Source organism: Chiloscyllium plagiosum, unplaced genomic scaffold (assembly GCF_037043375.1).
Source record: "Chiloscyllium plagiosum isolate Xiang-an unplaced genomic scaffold, Cpla_swu_hap1 HiC_scaffold_30, whole genome shotgun sequence".
NCBI classification, from domain to species: domain Eukaryota; kingdom Metazoa; phylum Chordata; class Chondrichthyes; order Orectolobiformes; family Hemiscylliidae; genus Chiloscyllium; species Chiloscyllium plagiosum.
The window spans coordinates 56,303,230-56,326,098 of NW_028270168.1; the positions used below are offsets into that span (position 1 = coordinate 56,303,230).

At 45.0% G+C, this 22,869-nt stretch overlaps 1 protein-coding gene across 1 annotated transcript in view; it reads right to left on the reverse strand.

The window, feature by feature from the left end:
- Positions 1–767: 767 nt before the first annotated feature.
- Positions 768–22,869, reverse strand: part of LOC122545827 (uncharacterized) — a 33,182-nt gene continuing 11,080 nt past the window's right edge. The window contains exon 4 of the transcript XR_015752187.1: positions 768–1,534. The gene's annotated coding sequence lies outside the window, so the exon portion shown is untranslated. The remainder of the gene's footprint in view (positions 1,535–22,869) is intronic.

A 22,869-nucleotide genomic window follows, 5' to 3' on the forward strand; every position in this document is an offset into this window, starting at 1 on the left:
TGTTGCTGAGCAAAGAGACCTTGGAGTGCAGGTTCATAGCTCCTTGAAAGTGGAGTCGCAGGTAGATAGGATAGTGAAGAAGGCGTTTGTTATGCTTTCCTTTATTGGTCAGAGTATTTAGTACAGGAGGTGGGAAGTCACGTTGCGGCTGTACAGGACATTGGTTAAGCCACTGTTGAAATATTGCATGTAGTTCTGGTCTCCTTCCTATCAGAAAGATGTTGTGAAACTTGAAAGGGTTCAGAAAAGATTTACAAGGATGTTGACCGGGTTAGAAGATTTGAGCTATTGGGAGAGATTGGATAGGCCAGGGCTGTTTTCCCTGGAGCGTCGGAGGCTGAGGGGTGACCTTATAGAGGTTTATAAAATCATGGGCATGGATAGGATAAATAGTCAAAGTCTTTTCCCTCGGGTGGAGGAGTCCAGAACTAGAGGGCATAGGTTTAGGGTGAGAGGGGAAATTTATAAAAGAGACCTAAGGAGCAACTGTTTCACGCAGAGGGTGGTACATGTATGGAATGAGCTGCCAGAGGAAGTGGTGGAGGCTAGTACAATTGCAACATTTAAAAGGCATCTGGATGGGTATTTGAATAGGAAGGGTTTGGAGGGATATGGGCCAGGTGCTGGCAGATGGGACTAGATTGGGTTGGGATATCTGGTTGGCATGGATGAGTTGGACTGAAGGGTCTGTTTCCGTGCTGTACTTCTCTATGACTCTATATTAGAAAGCTTCAGCAGGCTGTGTGTTTACAACAAACTTGATATAATTGTACTTTTTATCTCTTTATTAACATCTGGAATTTATACAGATCAACAGAAAAAGATCCCAATGAACATGGTTGTGCCCTGGATGTGATTAACAGCAAAATCCAATTCACTTCAAACAGCCCTAATATGTGTTAGAGATTTAAAAATCTCTCTGAAGCAGGGATATGTTCACAGCAGAAAAACAGACACTGTCATTGCTCATGAACTCGCTGGTGTTTCAGCAAGTTGAATTCATCCCACACTCAGTCCAGGTAAACAGTCTCTTCTCAGTGTCACGGTGTGTTGGGATAACCACCTGAACAATGCCCCACAGTGAGAGCACCCGAATGGTTCCTCACCACTATGAACACATTGATGGAACATCAGGTCCCCAGATCTTTCATAGCACTTCCCTCAAGCTGGGCCTTTAAACAGTCTCTCCTCTGTATCAGCTTGCTGGGGTTTCAGCATGCTGGATAATTGAGTGAATTCTTTGCCACACCTGGAACAGCTAAATGGCCTCTCCCCAGTGGGACTGTACTTATGTTCTGACAGGGCAAATGATCTGCGAGAGCCTTGTCCAACGTACAACACGTGTAACATTTCTCCACATTGTGAATGGTGCTTTTTCCTTTCATGTTCAAAATCCACTGATATTCAGGTGACATTACGCTGGACGATTCTGTCAGATTCTGAAGTGATGTTTGGTTCCAAGACTCCTCATTGCAAATCTTGTAATACTCTGTGAAATTAGTTGAACATCAAAAATGGGGAGTGTGGAAAAACACTGAAGAACAAAAAGATAAGACCATAAGACATAGGAGAAGAAGGGGACAATTCAATCCATCAAGTCTGATCTGATAATCCTTAGTTTCACTTTCCTGCCTTAACCCCTAACCCTTAATTCTGATTAAAAATCTGTTTATCTCAGCCTTGGATACACTGAACAGCCACCTCTACAGCTTTCTGCAGTAAAAAAATTCCACAAATGTAGCATCCATTGAGAAGGAATTCCTCCTCGGTCTTACACGTGACTCCTGACTCTGAGATTATGTCCTCTGCTCCTAGACCCTTAAACATGGAAAACCAATCTCTCTGAATCTATGGTTTCCTTTCATCTCCTGAGAAAATGTTCCCATGCCAGGGATCAATCTGCTGAACATTCCATGGACTACCTTTCCAAAAATAAGTACATCTTATGGTTAAGAAGGCACAACATAACCTCTTCCTTCTCAGGTGGCTCAGGAAATTTGGCATCTCCATAAGTACCCTCACCGCAGAAAGGATGCCAACATTATCAAAGACCCATTCAACCCTGGCAATGCTCCCCTACAACCTCTTCCATCAGACAGAAGATACAGAAGCTTGAACACATACCAGTAGGTTTAGGAACAGCTTCTTCCCTGCCATTATTAGACTGATGAATGGACTCTCGAACTTCAAATAATGCTGATCTTGTTAATGTTCATCCTGCCTAGTATATGTTCTGTGCAGTGCCTTACTCTGATCCTATGATCTGTACATCTTTGCTTGCTGTGATCTGCTTGTACTGCTCGCAAAGTTTTTCACTGTACTTAGTTTGTTGTGATAATAAATCATATCAATAAAACTGTTCACAGCATTCCAGGTGAAATCTGACTAGTCTCATGTAGTCTTAGCAATACATCCCTATGTTTAAAGGGCAAAAACCATTTTCTGATTACCCGCTGAATCCAAGTGCTAGCTTTTTACCTTTCAAACACAAGGACCCACAATTCTCTCTGTGCTGCAGCTTTCTGCAGTGTTTTTCCCCAGTTAAATAATCCTAGTCTTCCTGCTAAAGTGCACAGACCTCAATTTTTCCCTTGTAGTATTTCATCTGTTGAGTTTTTGTCCACACACTTGAGCTGTCTCTATCCTTTGTAGTATCATGATTTGGAGATGCCAGTGTTGGACTGGGGTGTACAAAGTTAAAAATCACACAACACCAGGTTATAATCCAACAGGTTTAATTGGAAGCACACTAGCTTTCGGAGCGACGGTCCTTCATCAGGTGGTAGAATTCTGTGTGTTAGGATTAAGCCCTCCACTACCACCTGATGAAGGAGCGTCGCTCTGAAAGCTAGTGTGCTTCCAATTAAACCTGTTGGACTATAACCTGGTGTTGTCTGATTTTTAACCTTGTAGTATCATGATGTCATCCTCACTACTTGCCTCCCCAACTATTTTGTCATCTTCAGACTTATCAACAGTATGTTCACTTCTGTCTTTGAAGTCATTTGTACATATTGCAAATACTTGCAGCCCTATGGGATTCCACAAATTGCCACCATAAAAATGCCCTCTTTATCTCAACTCACTGCCTTGACTTCATTAGCCAAATCTCAATGCAAGCACATTGTGGGTTCATGGATTCTTATCATAGCAAGTAGTCTCATACACAATACCATACTGAATGCTTTCTGGAAATTCAAATGTACTTCTGCTGGTTTCCCCCTTATCTATCTTGCTTGTTACCTCCTCAAAAATATTCTAATAAACTTTGCAGCTGTTATTTCCCCTTCACAAAACCATGATGACTCTGCTTTATTATTCATTTCCAAATGCTTTTATTAGTCAAAATTAAATAATATTTAATAATAACATTTTCCCAGTGTCAGAATAGCTTGTGAAATTGAGCTGAAACAATCTGATAGTTTGTGGGGCAGACCACTCAGAAAAGGGGATTGTCAAAGCTACCAATTGTCATAAAAACCCAACTGGTTCATTAATGTCCGTCAGGGAAGGAACCTGTCAACCAGTCTGGTCATAGAGACTCTGGCCTCCATGTGTGGCAGGGTGGTTCAGTGGTTCGCACGGCTGCCTCACAGCCCCAGGGACCCAAGTTCCATTCCAGCCTCTAGCGCTTGATTGTGTGGAGCTTGCACATTCTCCCCACGCCTGCATGGGTTTCCTCCATATGCTCTGCTTTCCTCCCATAATCCAAAGATGTGCGGTTAGGTAAACCGGCCATGCTAAATTGCCCATAGTGTTCAGGGATGTGTGTAGGTTAGGTGCATTAGTCAGGGATAACTGTAGGAAAACAGGGTCGGGAAATATTGGTGAGGCCTCTTCTTGAATACTGTATCCAGTTCAAGTCGCCCTGTTATAGGAAGGATATTATTAAGTTGGACATGTTTCAGAAGAGATTTACCAAGATGTTGCTGTGAATGGAGGAATTGAGTTCCAAGGAGAGGCTGGATAAGGGTGGGATTCCTTCCACAGGAGCAAAGGAGGTTGAGTTGACCGTACAAAGGTTTCTAAAATCCTGAGAGTAATTGATAAGGGGAAATTGCAGGTATATTTTCCCTAGAGTGGGAATTTCAAGATCAGGGGCATACTTTTAATCAAATGAATTAATTTATTGTCACATGAACTCACATGAATGGTGAAAAGTTTACAAGTCGGCAATTATAGCACCATCTTAGGTACAAATTGTTCAAGTCCTGCCCTTAAGAGATATAGTTAAGGTGAATGGCAGGTGTCTTTTGCCCTAGGATGGGGGATTTCAAGACTAGGGGCTATATTTAAGGTGAAAGGAGAGAGATTTTAAAAAGACATGGGGGCAACGGAGTTTTTACACAGAGAGTGATGTGTGGAACAAACTTCCAAAGGAAGTGGGAGATGCAGATACAGTTACAATATTTAAAAGACATTTTGCTAAGTATGTGAATAAGAAACATTTGGAGAGATGTGGGCCAAGTACAAGCAGGTGGGACTACCTTTGTTTTGGAACATTGTTAGCAAGGACCGGTTGGACCCAGGGGTCTGTTTCTGTGCTGTCTGACTCTATGTGATTGAAACTTACAGAACACAGAGAGACCTGGATACAGAGGAGGTGGACCTGGATAGGAGAGACTACAACCTGACAGCACAGCCTCAGAGTGAAGGGATGGCCCTTTAGAACTGAGATAAGGAGGAATTTCTTCTGCCTGCAGTGATTCTGTGGAATTCATTGCTGTAGAGGACTGTGAAGGCCAAGCCATTAAAGTTGATTCATGACAGAGATAGATAGGTTCTTGATTGGTAAGGGGTTGAAAAACATTTTAGTCACAATCAAAAGGTGGAGCAGACTTGATGGGCTGAATGCCCTAATTCTGTTTCTATATCTTGTGTACTTATGGTTATTGTGGGTGACTTCAATCTGCACATAGATTGCAAATCAAATCAGTAATAATATCACAAAGGAGTCATTCCTGGAGTGTGTATGAGATGGTTTTCTGGATCAATACACTAAGGACCCAAATGGAGGACAGGCCATCTTCGACTGCATATTTCTTAATGGCCAGGGGTGGGTTAGCTCAGTTGGCTGGATGGATGACTTGTGATGCAGAGATGCCAATAACACATGCTCAATCCCTATATCAGCTGAGGACACCATGAAGGTCCAACATTTTTAACCTTGCCCCTTGCCTAAAACATAGTAGAATGGATGGCTTTGAGGTATGTAGAGAAGAGGTGTTGGAAATCCTGGAAAAGGTGAAAATAGATAAGTCCCCTGGACCTGATGGCATTTATCCTAGGATTCTCTGGGAAGCAAGGGAGGAGATTGCAGAGCCATTGGCCTTGATTTTTATGTCCTCTTTGTCTACAGGAGTAGTGCCAGAAGACTGGAGGATAGCAAATGTGGTTCCCTTGTTCAAAAAGGGGAGTAGGGATAACCCCAGTAACTATAGGCCGGTGAGTCTCACTTCTGTTGTGGGCAAAGTCTTAGAGAGAATTGTAAGGGATAGGATTTATGCACATCTGGATAGGAATAATGTGATCAAGGATAGTCAGCATGGTTTTGTGAAGGGCAGGTCGTGCCTCACAAACCTTATTGAATTCTTTGAAAAGGTGACGAAGGAGGTTGATGAGGGGCAAGCAGTAGATGTGGTATATATGGATTTTAGTAAGGCGTTTGATAAGGTTCCCCATGGTAGGCTACTGCAGAAAATACGGAGATATGGCATTGAGGGTGAGTTGGAGGTTTGGATTAGGAATTGGCTGGATGGAAGAAGACAGAGGGTAGTAGTTGATGGCAAAGTTTCTTCATGGAGTGCCGTCACTAGCGGTGTTCCGCAAGGATCTGTTTTGGGACCATTGCTGTTTGTCATTTTTATAAATGACCTGGAAGAGGGGTTAGAAGGTTGGGTGAGCAAGTTTGCGGATGATACGAAAGTCGGAGGAGTTGTTGACAGTGAGGAAGGATGTGGCAGGTTACAGCAGGATATAGAGAAGCTGCAGAGCTGGGCAGAAAGGTGGCAAATGGAATTCAATGTAGCTAAGTGTGAGGTGATTCACTTTGGGAAGAATAACAAAAAGATGGGGTACTGGGATAACGGTCGGATACTTGGTAGTGTGGAAGAGCAGAGGGATCTTGGTGTCCATGTACACAGATCTCTGAAAGTTGCCACCCAGGTAAATAGTGCGGTGAGGAAGGCATATGGCGTATTGGCTTTTATTGGTAGAGGAATTGAGTTCCGGAGTCCTGAGGTCATGATGCAGTTGTATAAGACTCTGGTGCGGCCGCATCTGGAATATTGTGTGCAGTTTTGGTCGCCATACTATAGGAAGGATGTGGAGGCACTGGAACGGGTGCAGAGGAGGTTTACCAGGATGTTGCCTGGTATGGAAGGAAGATCGTATGAGGAAAGACTGAGACACTTGGGGCTGTTTTCATTAGAGAAAAGAAGGTTTAGGGGTGACTTGATTGAGGTGTACAAGATGATTAGGGGGTTAGATAGGGTTGACAGTGTGAACCTTTTCCCGCGTATGGAGTCGGGTATTACAAGGGGGCATAGCTTTAAATTAAGGGGGGGTAGATATAGGACTGAAGTTAGGGGTAGGTTCTTCACTCAGCGAGTCGTAAGTTCATGGAATGCCCTGCCAGTAGCAGTGGTGGACTCTCCCTCTTTATGGGCATTTAAGCGGGCATTGGATAGGTATATGGAGGATAGTGGGTTAGTATAGGTTAGGTGGGTTTGGATCGGCGCAACATCGAGGGCCAAAGGGCCTGTACTGCGCTGTATTCTTCTATGTTCTATGTTCTATGGTGATTCTCAGGTTAAAGCACAATCAATCATCTTTCTCTGTCTAATGACAGAGCAGTCCTATGGTTTACTGGGACGATGACAACTATAATTTCAAAATGTTGTCAATTCGTGTATGCACATTTTAGCTCATACAAAAACAATTATATATTTCCTCCACATAGTTTCCATTCTTGTTGACTCAGCTCTTGGTTGAAACAATTATACACTGGTGTGAGTGCATTTACCTTGCATAAGTAATTATGATTACAGAAGTAACACTACTTTACCTATATCCCACAGAAGGAATATATAATTTTTTTGTATTAGCTAAAATGTGCATACAAGGATGAAACGTTCCTGCAAACAATGATAGATGTTACAGACAAATAGATAAGGTGCTGTGAGGGTGTAGGTTTAGCCAGATATGCTTGTACAAGCAGTAGTTGTAAGCATCTGTTTCCCACTTCTGCAAAAACACAAAAACAAACCCCAATTAAAAGGTCATCAGGATCAATATGGTTGGGGAAAAGGGAGGAAATGTCACAAGTCAGGGAAATAGATAGTAGTGAAAGAGGATATACATAACAATGGGCCACAGCAGGATGTGGTGAAATGGCCAAGTAAAACTTGGACTTTGTCATGCACAAGGCCGGATAAGGCAAGAGATAAACAATAGTAATGGGCACCGGGTTTGGAGTAGTGAATCCTATATAAGATATGTACTTTCTAAACTCTGTGTGTCTATTTCAGGCATCATGCTTGCAAGCGTATAATAAACGCACTGATTACTTCAGATCTTGTCTCGGACTGAAATTATTGAAGTGAGTGAGCTTCGTTTCTCACAGCAAGGAGGGCAGACTTTTGACCATAAAATGGCTTCCCGACAGATTGTGTCAGAATCCCTTCAATGTTACGTTTAGAATAATTTTAACTTGGGAGCAGATTCCTGCTTTTTATCTTAAGTACAGAATCATTCTGTACCCGAGGCCGAAATGTTACTGCAAAGGTTGTATTTAAAATTATTAATTAGTCTCGAATTAAACATGCTTTCTTTTCAAGTTTGTGATTCAAATTCAAATAAAACATAAGATCTGATTAGTTAGAGATGACAGCGGGGCAGTCTGTAAGGTCTGTAGAGTGGTCTACAAGAACAGCAACTAAGCTAAGGCTTCACCAATATTACCTTTCACAGAGTTTATATTTAATAACTGGCAATGGCTATTCAATATCATCATAAAGTCCCAAAATGCAATTAAATTCAATCCATAGCAGACACGCACTAAGAGTTAATTTTCTACTGGCACCAATAGCCTCAGCATTAAAATGGTCTCCATCTATAGCGTCCTTTTGAACTCTTAAGTCAGCAAAGTTTTTTTCTTTCTCTGTGTCTGCCCCGCCTTCAAGGGGTAATAAGGATCCATCATAATTGGCAGTATCTGACCATTAATTACAAAACTTTTGATAGTACCGAGTTTCATTTCAGGGTCAGAATCAAACACTGTCATTAATTTCACAAGGGAACAGCTGTGAATGTTATCACTTGGTGTCCTGTTCACACAGATTCACCGATGCTAAGGCAAATATTCTTAATTGCCTGACAGCATCCTGTTATCACTTGGTGAGCCCATATGTCCCTATCTTCTGCATTCGTTGAGATCTCCCCTTTTTTGCTGAGCCTTCCTACCTGTCTATTTTCTAGTGCAGTAGATGTGTTCTATAATTCAGCATTTTAATCTAAATGTTTAAAGGCAAGTTTTAAGGCAATAGATTTTCTCACTTACCTTGAAGTAGTTCTCCTTCTTTCTCTACAAGGATCTCAGTGAGTTTCTCTCTTACTGCACCCCCAAGTTCATCTCCTCAGTCCTGAAGCAGACTCACTACCACAGCCACATCTCCTTCTTCAGCGCTTGCCTACGGAACCGACTGATCCCACACGGACTCTCCCATTCAGACCAAGATAACCAGTACCTACAACAAATCCAAAGCCTCCAGAAATGGTTCTTCTTCCGGATCTTCCGCTCCACACTCACAGCAATGCACCATCACCTTCACTCCCTGCAGTCAGCCCTGCCACAGCAGAGGGCCATACTCTCCCAGACCTGCAAAGGATCCCTGCTGTTCTTATTTCACCAGTTTCCCCTCTCCTCACCTTATCCCAGTCCCAACCTTCCAACTCTGCACCACCCTCTTGAACAGTCCTACCAGCCATCTTCCTTCCCACCTATCTGCTCCACCCTCCTCTCCAACCTGTCATTTTCATCCCCACCTTCATCTACCTATCACTTTCTCAGCTACCTTACCCCAGCCCCATCCCCCTCCCATTTATCTCTCAGCCCCTTTGGCCTACAAGCCTCATTCCTGATGAAGGACTGATGCCCGAAACGTCAATTCTCCTGCTGCTCAGCTGTGTTTTTCCCGCACCACACTCTTTGACTCTGATCTCCAGAATCTGCAGTCTTCACTTTCTCCCAGAGAAAATTGATGGTCATCTTTCAAAATTCTTTGAATGAGGAACAATTCCTATGGATTGGAGGGAAGCTCATGTAACCCCACTATTTAAAAAGGTGGAAAGAAAACATGGCATTATAGACAGGTTTCCCTAACACTGGAAAACGGTGACAAGAGTGGACAGAGTCAGTCAGCGTGGATTTATGAAAGAAAAAGAAAAAATGAGACATGGCGTCCTCCTATATAAGTCACTGAATGTAAGCATGCAGGTGCAGCAGGAGGTGTAGAAGACAAATGGCATGGTGGGCTTCATATACGAGAGCAGTTGAGAAATGCAGGAATATCTTGCTGAAATTGTACAAGGTGAGACCACACCTGGAGTATTGCGTGCAGGTTTGAAATCCGTATCTGATAAAAGATGTCCTGGCTATGGAGTTTGAACAACAAACGTTTACCAGACTGGTTCCTGGGATGACAGGACTGACGTTTGAGGATAGGATAGATTGGTTAGGATAAAGTTCACTGGGGTTTAAAAGAATGAAGACGGACCTCACAGAAACCAATAAAATTCTAACAGGACTAACAAGGTAAATGCAAAAGATTGCTTTTAATGACCAGTAAGTCTACAATCAAAGGATCACAATTTAAGGATATCAGTAGGCTGTTTAAGACTAAGTAAAAACAATGACTGCAGATGCTGGAAACCAAATTCTGGATTAGTGGTGCTGGAAGAGCACAGTTCAGGCAGCATCCGACGAGCAGGAAAATTGGCGTTTCGGGCAAAAGCCCTTTATCAGAATACAGGCAGAGAGCCTGGAGCGTGGAGAGATAACTGAGAAGAGGGTGGGGGTGGGGAGAAAGTAGCATAGAGTACAATAGGTGAGTGGGGGAGGGGATGAAAGGTGATAGGTCGGGGGGGAGGGTGGAGTGGATAGGTGGAAAAGAAGATAGGCAGGTAGGACAAGTCATGGGAACAGTGCTGAGCTGTAAGTTTGGAACTGCGGTGAGGTGGGGGAAGGGGAAATGAGGAAACTGTTGAAGTCCACATTGATGCCCTGGGGTTGAAGTGTTCCGAGGCGGAAGATGAGGCATTCTTCCTCCAGGTGTCTGGTGGTGAGGGAGCGGCAGTGAAGGAGGCCCATGACCTCCATGTCCTCGGCAGAGTGGGAGGGAGAGTTGAAATGTTGGGCCACAGGGCAGTGTGGTTGATTGGTGCGGGTATCCCGGAGATGTTCCCTAAAGCGCTCTGCTAGGAGGCGTCCAGTCTCCCCAATGTAGAGGAGACCGCATCGGGAGCAATGGATACAATAAATGATATTGATGGATGTGCAGGTAAAACTTTTAAAATAAATGAGATTGTGGATGTGCAGGTAAGACGAAGTTGAGGTAAAATTTCTTTATTTAGAGACTGTTGAATCTGTGGAATTCACTGCCACAAAAAGCAATTAAGACCAAAACATGGAATATTTCCAAAAAGGAGACAGATATAACTCTGAGGGCTAAAGGGATCAAAGGGCAGGGTTGAAAGGAGGAAACGTTACTGAGTAGCATGTCAGCCACGATCACACGGAATTGCAGAGCAGGATCAAACACCACAATGGCCTACTCCTGTTCCTATTTTCCAAGTTTCTATTCTGTTAAAGGTGGGATATAAAAACAAAATGATTGTAACTGACACAGATATCAGCACTACCTTATTACCACTGGATGAAAACCCTGTAACGCCTTACCAAACAGCAATCTGGGAGCAGCTTCACCTCATGTACTGCAGCAGTTCAAGAAGGTCAATGAGGTGCAGAGTGAGTTTGGAAGCTTCTGGACTGGCTGCTCTCTTTTTTTATCTGCTTCTCAAATTGTTCAATGTGTGAGAAAAGCATGTATGTATGAAAAAAATCTTTGGAAGTTTGTGGATATTGGGGACAGAGTGGTGGTGGTGGTGGGGGTGAAGGGGATATAGGTGGGAAATGGGAGCAGTGAGATGAAACATTGGGCCAGGTTTTGTGGCAGGCAAAGAACAGCTCCAATTCCCACCCTGCTCAGTTCTCTCCCTCCACTCCCTGTTCCGTTCTCTCAGCCTGTTTCACATTGGCAGCCAGTTCAATGAAAAAGATGTTCACGTTGACACTTGTCCATCATTTTCAGTCACTAGCACATTCACAAGTGTCTCCCAACAGCGTACTGCACATACTCCTCAGTGGAAACAACGACTTAATCGAACAACCTTTGCTTTCAGCTCCATTCATGCCAAAGATAGATTAAAAAACAAAGATAAATTATTACCCCATGGGGCAGCACAGTGCCTCAGTGGTTAGCACTGCTGCCTCACAGCACAAGGGTCCCAGGTTCAATTCCAGCTTCGGGCAACTGTCTGTGTGGAGTTTGCACATTTTCCCCGTATCTGCGTGGGTTTCGTCCCACAGTCCAAAGATGTGCAGGTTAGGTGATGCTAAATTGCTCAAAGAGTTAGATGCATTAGTCTGGGGGAATGAGTCTGAATGGGTTACTCTTCGGCGGGTCGGTGTGGACTAGTTGGGCCGAAGGGCCTGTTTCCACACTATGGGGAATCTAATCTATTAAACAAGAAACTGACCACATTACTTAGCAGTTTCCATGATGCATTGTTTCACACATACATACGAATGTCAAACTTTTATGCTGCAGCATCAACAGCCTTTCCTCAGAAAATCCCATTTCAAAACACTCCAGGTCTTTCTTCTGTTCATGTCCTCTCCCAGACATGTTGGCACCAGTTTCCAGACAATGACCTCATTAATGACCAAAAGAGTCTGCAGAGTTTTTGATCATAAACGACCTGCAATTAACTTCCAGGCCTGACCTCAAAAAAATTGTTTATTCTTTTTAATGCAAGCTGCTGCTCACAACCCAGAGGGCATCCTTCAGCCCACAGGTTCAAACAGAAACAATCTTTTAAAAATCAGGGGTTCTAATACATTCCAGGAAGCTTTAACTTACACTGAGAATAAAAACAAATTACACTCGTCACAGTTGAGAGAAACTATATGGATGTCCTATTTATTGAACTACAATTTATCTGACCGCGCAGCCAAGACATACCTACACTATGCAGTTCCTGTGGAAATATCAGGTCAGTGACAGGTATACACTTGCCCACCTGAGCTGGCTACTCAATAGTGTAGTCGCATTGGCAACAGACCATTCCCCAGCTCCATGTGCAGGAAGGATTCAGTCAGACATCAAATTGCTGAGATCCCTTAAGTTTACAGAGAGTTACAGGAGCTGGATTCTGGTGGTATAGCTGCTTTTTTATCACATCCAACTCCATCTCCCCTTCATATTGCACTTTTCCTGCAGTGAGCCGTCCCTACCACTGGAGACGAGTCAGATTGGAGACGGAGGAATTGAAGAGTGGGGCAGGGTGGCACGGTGGCTCAATGGGTAGCACTGCTATCTCACAGGGCCAAGCTCGATTCCAGCCTACGGCAACTCTCTGTGTGAAGTTTGCACATTCTCCCTGTGTCTGCATGGGTTACCTCCAGGTGCTCTGGTTTCCTCCCACAATCCAAAGACATGCAGGTAGGTGAACTGTGGTCAGCCCGTGGGCCTGGCTGCAATGCTCGGTGAACTGTTCCCTCAGTTTACGTTCAGTCTCCCCGATGTAGAAAAGAACACATTAGGAGCACCTGATGCAATAAACCAGGTTGAAAGAGAGTTGGGGGAACCTCTGTCTCACCTAGAAGGACTGTTTGGGGCGCTGAATGGAGGTGAGAGGGGTGGTGGACCGGCAAGTTTTGCATCTTTTCTGGTTGCAGAGGAAGGTACCTGGGGGTTCAAGGAGGTTGGTGGGGAGAATGGCGCAAACTAAGGACTGATAAAGGGAACGGTTCTTGAGGAAAGCAGAGGTATATCTGGGATGTTCGCATTCCACTCATAAGCATCCCAGATATCCACCTCCGCATCTGTTCGGATGAGGAGACATTCCACTCGCGAGCATCTCAGATGTCCACCTATTTCGAACAACATGCTTTTCCTTCCTGTCATCCAGACAGCCCACTGCCGCACCATCCCCACTTCCCATTCCACAGCCCTGAACCCTCCTCCCTCTCAATGCAGAGTCCCCCTTGTCCTCACCTACCACCTCACCAGTCTCCACATCCAACCCATTATCCTTAAACACTTTCATCAAATGCAACTAGACCACACCACCAAGAACATCTCTCCTCCCCATCTTGCTCTGCGTTCTAAAAGGACTGCTCCCTTCAACAGTCCTTGGTTTGCTTCATCCCCCACCCCCAGGTACCTTCCCCTGCAACCGGAAAAGATGCAAAACATGTCGGTATACCACCCCCCTCACCTCCAGCCAGGGCTCCAAACAGTCCTTCCAGGCGAGACAAAAGGTCGCCTGCTCTGATCCAACCTAGTTTGCGTGGTCTTCCCTGCATCCAGGAAACCAAAAGTAAAGTTAGGGAACTGTTCACCAAGCATCACAGCCAGGTCCGCAGGGGCTGACTAGACCTCACAGTCACAGCCCATTTCAATTCCCCCAACCATTCCCTTTCCGACATGACCATCCTTCCTCCTCCATTGCCAAAACGAACCATAGCGCAAATGGGAGGAACAACATCTCATCTGCCTGGGCAGCATACAGCACAGAGAACTGAGTTCTCCAAAGTCAAATAAGCTCCCTTCCCATCCCCCAACTCCCAGCACCTTCCACTTCTCCATGCCACCAACCGGGTTCATTCATCCCACTAACCAACCAGGTTGGACCCTCTACCTGTCTTCACCTATCTCCACTTAACCACCCTACCTCCACCATCCCCTTTATCTGCTGCACCCATTACACCCACCCACAGTGCTGAAGAAGGGTTACACCCAAAATGTCGACTTCTCCACCTCCTCGTTGCCTGGCTTGCTGTGTTTTTCCAGCCTCCTGCCTGTATATTTTGTCACTGACCAGGGATGCCACCATTCTTCATGACAGACTGCCATTGCTGCCATCCTTCACTGTCACTACCGCCATCCGCTGGACTCCATCCACTGTAATGCTCCATTACCGAGTCAGCTATCTCGCTGCAGAGTACAGCTCTAGACATTGATGAAGCCATAATGCTGCCGATCACAACTATCTGCCTTATGGGGAACTGAGACTGTTCCCCAACTGTTGCTGACTCCCTGACCAAGCTCTAAAAACCAACGAATCATGAGAAAGAGAAATGCAAGAAAGAGAAGTGTCGGACAGGATCAGCATTGATGCTTGGTGCCTTTGTGATCAGGCAACTACTCTGCTGCCATCTTGGATGGAGGATTGTACCCTGGACTGAGGGGAAGACTGCTATCTGTCCATTTTATTTACAGCACTTGCAGTGGGAAGCATTTCCACATTATCAATCCCAACAGATATCACAGCAAGATCTGACAGTCACCAACACCTCACTATCATCAGCCTTTCACTGTGCAAGGTAAAAGGTTTGTCCACTTTCGTCTGTTGGAAAAGATTGCAGAGATCAGTGCTGCTGGAAAAGCTCCAAGAAACTCGGAGGATGCGTCAGGGTACCACAGCTGAAAGTGAGGGCTGCAGATGTTGGAAATCAGCATTGAAAAGTGCAGCGCTGGGAAAGCACAACAGGTTAGGCTGCATCCAAGGAGCAGGAGAGTCAACTGCTTCAGGCATAAGCCCTTCATCAGTTGAGGAAGGAGAGCCTTCCTGGGGAACAGCACAGATTTACCTCAGTGATTCCTGGACCCAAGTGTTATATTATGAGCAGAAGTTGCAGAAATCAGTCTTAGGTGCGTTATGGCACAGAAAGAAGTAATTTATTAATGCCAAATTTCTGTACAGAAAGGCATTCTCTCCACTTCCCATGCTCCCTCCCCTGCAAATTTATTTACCTAAAATGCTCATCTAATATCCTCTTTTAAGTCATTGAACCTGAGTTTCCACTTATAAGCATTGTGTAGTACCACTTATTCTGGGGAAAGAAAAAGTGATACATTCGCCTTTATCTGCTGTTGCTGAAATAGCTCAGTTGTGAATACTTTAGCCTGAAGATATTAAGATTCTTCATTCAATCCCAGGTTTCACCAGTCAATTTTGGGCAGCACATTACCCCAGTGATTACCACTGCTGCCTCACAGGGCCAGGAACTTGGGTTTCACAGCCTTGAGCAAATGTTTGTGTAGTTTGCACATTCTCCCTGTGACTGTGTGGGTTTCCTCTGGGTTCTCGGGTTTCCTCCGATGTCCCAAGAATGGGTAGGTGAGATGGATTGGCCATGCTAAACATTGCCCGATAGTGTCCATGGACATACAGGTTAGGTGGGTTAGCCATGGTAAAAACCCCATGTGAGGTTACAAGGATGGAATCGGGTTGGTATCTGGGTGCCATGCTCTTCGGAGGTTTGGTGCTTCTTTCTGCATTTCAGGAATTCTATGAATCTATCTCTTGCCCATGTTGGAGATGGTTCGGCCTAATACACTTCCTAACCTTCCAAACTTACATAAACTTAGATGAGGGGATTGAACACTTCAGCGGTCAGGGACATTCGGCCTTGGATCTTCGGCTGGCCATCCTCCAAGGCGGACTTTGGGACAGGCAACCATGCAAAGTGATCAAGCAGAGGCTGATAGTCATGCTCGGTACCTGTAGATCTATGATTTCTCAAGAGGGGCCTCCTGGCTCGAGATCGGTCAAAAGAATCAACAAATACCATCTGTTCAAAAAGCAAGGGTCATTAGTTTATTGAATTAAAGTACTTTGATGCAATTCTATCCAGAGGTTAAGGCTTCCGTGTTCCGTGGTGAAGTTGCGTGATTACATTTGAAAATTACACATTATTTATATGTTTTTTAAGAGATAGTACAGCGTTAATTACAAGAAAGACAAATCACATGTAATAAGGTGACATGATTTACAGGAAGTTAATCCAAAGATATTTCCTGGGAAAGGGTTCTTAATTACAAGAAAAGTCCAATCAACTGTAATTTGGTGGCATAGTTGACAACAGGCTAATCCAATGGTATTCCTCGGAAAAGAAATCTTATTTACATAAATTGTCATGCTATGTATCAGTTCAAGGTTAGTTCAAATGGTCAACTAATGTGTCAGTATTCATTTTATGAAAACTCTATTGTCCTCTTATCTTTGAATTTCAGCTTAATTCTACAAATCAGCAGTCAGGTTCACAGGGTTCAATCAGTATTCTCAGCCATTTTATAATATTCTTTTAAATTGAAAAACTATTTTGTGGTTAATAAAAATCTACATATACTTGTTGCCTAAATTCAAATTTTAGATCCTCAGCCTCAGCTGGGACCTTGGGTTCATGCCACACTACATGTGACCACTCTACACTATACTCTTTCTCTCACATACACGCACACTCTTAGTACTCACACTCACGCAGACCGTGTCTCATACACAAGCTCTCTTTCATATGCACACACACACACACAAGCATGCACCCTCTCACAGGCTTATACCCCATCACACTCATACACATACTCTACCAAGCTTACACACAGGCATACACTCACATGCACACTTCTCTCTTTCTCTTGCATGCTCACAGACATACACACATAAGTCAATGGGATGAATCTTTATTTGCAGAATTATATTTGCAGATACTTTCTATTTTGCTCAAAAAATACATAACTTACAGGCAGTCAATCCATGTAATATCTTATAAATTTCACTTTAGAAATAGAACCAGTCTAACTCACGATTGGGACATAGACAGACTTTAACCTCAAACCTTTAATGCATTGTTAAGGTTTTGTTACATATTAAAGAACTAAAACGAGCAAACCCATTCTAAAAGATGAAAGACTTAATTTAGGTTTGTTCAATATATCATTTCAGCTGCATGACACTATAAACTTTAAATTAGATTAGATTCCCTACAGCATGGAAACAGGCCCTTCAGTCCAACAAGTCCACACGGATCCTCCGAAGAGTAACCCACGCAGACTCATTTCCTTACAATTATCCCTGACTAATGCGCCTACCACTGGACAATTTAGCATGGGAGGAAACCACAGTCTTGGATTTTTGCTATAAATTCCTGTCTTATGATCATGCTTCACAACCACCTGAAGAAGCAGCACTTCGAAAGCTAGTGTCTCCAAATAAATCTATTAGACTATAACCTGGTATTGTGCGATTTTTAATTTTTTCCACCCCAGTCTAACATTGGCTCCTCCAAATCATCGACACTGATACAGTTACAATGTTTAAAAGTACGTGAAGAAAAAGTGTTTGAAGGGATATGGGGGCCAAGCGCAGGCAAGTGGGACTAGTTAAATTTGGGATTATGACGAGCATGGACTGGTTGAACCAGAGGGTCTATTTTCATGCTGGATAACTTCATGACTCTACATCTGTCTGCAACCTCACGTCTTCATTACAGCATGGCTACCCTGCTTCAATTGTGTAGTGTCCATTCACCTGTTGTCATAGCAACTGCTAGGTCTCACCAATGTACCATGCCATGGGTATGTTAAAGGCTCTCACCATATTTGCAGAAGCATTCTATTTTGCTGAAAAAATGCAAAACCTACAGGCAGTCAATCCATGTAATATTTTGTAAATTCCACTTTAGGAATAGAACCAGTTTGACTCAAGAGTGGGATACAGGCTTTAACCTCACACCTTTAATGCATTTCCTGAGTGGAGATGGAACCTTTTGTTAGAAAACCTCCTATCTTGAGAATGTGACTTAAAAGTAGTTCTGGAATTTACATATTAAAGGACCAAAACTGGTAAGCCCATTCTAAAAGATGAAAGACTTAATCTAGGTTTGTTCAATTCATTCCAAATCCATGACACTGTAATCTTTTGCTATAAATTCTGTGTCATATGATTGTGCTTCACAACCATCTGATGAAGCAGCAGCGCTTTGAAAGCTAGTGCCTCCAAAGTCCTCACCAGAAGCCTCACCTTCATCACCCTACGCTCCCGGATTAACGAATTCAACACGCGGCGAGACATCGAGCATTTCTTCCGCCGCCTTTGCGCCTACTTCTTCAACCAGGACTCCCGCCCACCCTCTGACAACCCCTTCTCCCGCCTCCAACACACCCCATTCACCTGGACACCCCATGCTGGCCTCTCACCCGCCCTCGATCTCTTCATAGCCAACTGCCACCGCGACATTGACCGCCTCAACCTCTCTCCCACTCCAACCTCTCACCCTTGCAACGTGCAGCCCTCCACTCCCTCTGCTCCAACCCCAACCTCACCATCAAACCGGCAGACAAGGGAGGCGTGGTGGTAATTTGGCGCACCGATCTTTACACCGCTGAGGCTAAACGCTAGCTCGCGGACACCTCCTCCTACTGCCCCCTTGACCATGACCCGACCTCCCACACCAAACCATCATCTCCCAGACCATCCATAACCTCATCACCTCAGGGGATCTCCCATCCACCGCCTCCAACCTCATAGTACCATAACCCCGAACCGCCCATTTCTATCTCCTGCCCAAAATCCACAAACCTGACTGCCCCGGCCGACCCATTGCCTCAGCCTACTCCTGCCCCACCGAACTCATTTCTGCATATCTTGACACGGTCCTGTCCCTCTTAGTCCAAGAACTCCCCACCTACGTTAGGGACACAACCCACGCCCCCCACCTACTCCATGATTTGCACTTCCCCGGCCCCCAACGCCTTATCTTCACCATGGACATCCAGTCCCTATACACCTCCATCCCCCATCACGAAGGCTTCAAAGCCCTCCGCTTCTTCCTTTCCCGCCGAATCAACCAGTACCCTTCCATTGACACCCTCCTTCGACTGACTGAACTGGTCCTCATTCTGAACAACTTCTCTTTCCAATCCTCCCACATCCTCCAAACCAAAGGAGTAGCTATGGGCACCCGCATGGGCCCCAGCTATGCCTGCCTCTTCGTTGGATATGTGGAACAGTCCGTCTTCCGCAGCTACACTGGCACCACCCCCCACCTTTTCCTCCGCTACATCGATGACTGTATCGACGCTACCTCGTGCTCCCACGAGGAGGTTGAACAGTTCATCCACTTTACTAACACCTTCCACCCTGACCTCAAATTTACCTGGACTGTCTCAGTCCCCTCCCTCCCCTTCCTAGATCTCTCCATTTCTATCTATCTCGGACGACCGACTCAACACGGACGTTTACTATAAATCGACTGACTCCCACAGCTACCTAGATTACACCTCCTCCCACCATGCCCCCTGTAAAAACCCCATCCCATATTCCCAATTCCTTCGCCTTCGCCTTCGCCACATCTGCTCCCAGGAGGACCAATTCCAATACCGAACAACCCAGATGGCCTCCTTCTTCAAAGACCGCAATTTCCCCTCATCTCCTCCACTTCCCGCTCCTCCGCCCTTGAACCCCGCCCCTCCAATCGCCACCAGGACAGAACAACACTGGTCCTCACCTACAACCCCACCAACCTCCAGATACATTGTGTCATCCTTCATCATTTCCGCCACCTCCAAACAGACCCCACCACCAAGGATATATTTCCCTCCCTACCCCTATCAGCGTTCCGGAAAGACCACTCCCTCTGTGACTCCCTCGTCAGATCCGCCCCCCCCAAAACCCAACCTCCACTCCTGGCACCTTCCCCTGCACCGCAAGAAATGCAAAACTTGCGCCCACACCTCCCCCCTCACTTCTCTCCAAGGCCCCAAGGGATCCTTCCATATCCGTCACAAATTCACCTGCACCTCCACACACATCATTTACTGCATCCGCTGCACCCGATGTGGCCTCCTATACATTGGGGAGACAGGCCGCCTACTTGCAGAACGTTTCAGATAACACCATCCTCACCAACCAACCCAACCGCCCCGTGGCTGAACACTTTAACTCCCCCTCCTACTCCGCCAAGGACATGCAGGTCCTTGGCCTCCTCCATCGCCAGACACGACGCCTGGAGGGAGAGCGCCTTATTTTCCGCCTAGGAACCCTCCAACCAAGGGATGAATGCAGATTTCAAATGTGTTGCTGGAAAAGCGCAGCAGGTCAGGCAGCATCAAAAGAATGGGAGAATCGACGTTTCGGGCATAAGCCCTTCTTCAGGAATCATGAATGCAGATTTCTCCAGCTTTCTCATTTCCCCTCCCCCCCACCTTTTCTCAGTCCCAACCCTCAGAATCAGCAGCACCTTCTTGACCTGCAATCTTCTTCCCGACCTCTCCGCCCCCATCCCCTCTCCGGCCTATCACCCTCACCTTAACCTCCTTCCACCTATCGTATTCCCAACGCCCCTTCCCCAAGTCCCTCCTCCCTACCTTTTATCTTAGCCTGCTTGGCACACCCTCCTCATTCCTGAAGAAGGGCTTATGCCCGAAACGTCGATTCTCCTGTTCCTTTGATGCTGCGCTTTTACAGCAACACATTTTTAAGCTCTGATCTCTAGCATCTGCAGTCCTCACTTTCTCCTCCAAATAAATCTGTTGGACCATTGCCTAGTATTGTGATTTTTAATTTTGTCCATCCCAGTCCAACACGAGCTCCTCCACATCTGTTTTAAAAAGTTGCCTCTCATGTCTTTACTAAGTTTCTCTCCTCTCGCCTTAAAAGAAATGCCTCCTAGTCTTGAAATCCCTAACCCTAGGGAAAAGACACCTGCCATTCACCTTATCTATAATGTAAACGACTTTCTAAATTTCTGTAAGGTCACCCCTCAGCCTCCCATGCTCCAGGGAAAAAAACTCCCAGCCAATCCAGCCTGACCTTAGTACTCAAATCCTCCATTCCTGGCAACATCCTGATAAATATTTTCTGAACCCTCTCCAGCTTAACAGTATGACGAGAACTGGACACAATTCTCCAGAAAAGCCCTCACCAACATCCTGGGCAACCTCAACATGCTATCACAACTCCAATACTCTAATTTCTAAGCAATTAAGGCAACTGTACTAAACGCCTTTTTAACCACCCTGTCAACATAACATGCAAATTTCAAAGAATTATGTGCCTGGGCCCCAAAGTCTCTCTGTTCTTCATCATTACCCAAGGCTCTATATTTAATTATGTAAGTCCTGACCTTGCTTGTTTTAACAAAATGCAATATCTTGCATTCATTAAAATTAAATACCCTCTGTCAATCTTCAGCCCATAAACCCAATTGATCCAAGATCTCTTTGTAATGAGATAACTTACTTCACTGTCCATTATGCCACCAATTTTGATGTAATCTGCAAACTTACTATCCATTAATAGAAAGTGAGGACTGCAGATGCTGGAGATCAGAGTCAAATAGTGTGGTGTTGGAAAAGCACAGCCAGTCAGGCAGCATCTGAGGAGCAGGAGACTTGATGTTTCGAGCAGAAGTTCTTCATCAGGAATGAGCTGACAAAGAGCTTATGCTCAAAACTCTCCTGCATCCTCTAGATGCTACCTCGCCGACTGTGCTTTTCCAGCACCACACTTTTTGAAACTTACTATTCATGCCTTCTATATTCTCATCTAAATCAGGTTGAAAATTTGCTTGCTGAACTGTTAGATTTGTTCTTAAAATCCCTACAGAATCCTGATAGTCTGGAAACAGGCCCTTCAGCCCAACAGGTCTACAGATTTTCCGAAGAGTATCCCACCTAAACCCATTCCGCTACCCTATTATTTTACATTGACCCCTGACTAATGCATCTAACCTACACATCCCTGAACACCACGGGCAATGTAGCATGGCCAATTCATCTAATCTGCACATTTTTGGATTGTGGGAGGAAACCGAGCATCCGGAGGAAACCCACGCAGACAAGGCAAGAATGTGCAAACTCCTGGTGCTCTGAGGCAACAGTGTTAACCAATGAGCCACGGTACTGGCCCCTTTTGCTTTTAAAAAGAGTTTCCCTTCATTCAAACGTTTCTTAGAATCCCTACAGTGTGGAAACAGGCCCTTCGTTCTCACACGTTTCATCATGCTAGGTAACATCATCAGCGAGCCTCCAACGAAAGGCTGGTGTTTTATCCCACTTGCTAATTATCCGTCTCGGTTTGTTGTGCAGGTGATATCATTTCCGGTTCTGTTTCTGCAATGAATGTAGTCCTAATCTATATGTTTGTTAATGGAGTTCCGGTCTGAATGCCAGGCCTCTAGGAATTCCTATGCGTGTCTTTGTTCAGCCTGTCCCAGGACGGATATATTGTACCAGTCAAACTGGTGTTCCTCTTTGTCTGTGTTTATGGATACCAGTGATAGTTGGTCATGTCTTTTGGTGGCTAGTTGGTGCACATGTATCCTGGCAGCTAATTTCCTGCACGTTTGCACAATGTAATGTTTGTTGCAATCCTTGCAGGGTATTTTGTATATGACATTCATTCTGCTGGTTGTTGGTACAGAGTCCTTTAAATACATCAGGAGATGTTTCAGTGTGGTGGCAGGTTTGTGGGCTACCATGATGCATAAGGGCCAGAGTAGTCTGGTTGTCATCTCAGAGACGTCTGATTTATGGCAGGGTGGCGAGAGTCTCTGGGGGTGTTGTCTTCTTGTTTAGGTCTGTTGTGTAGGAATCGGCACACTGTGCTTCCTAAATACATTGCATGGATGTTTGTCCTTGGTTTCTCATGACTCCTGGGTGTTTTTTTAGATTAGATTAGATTACTTACAGTGTGGAAGCAGGCCCTTCGGCCCAACAAGTCCACACCGCCCCTCCGAAGCGC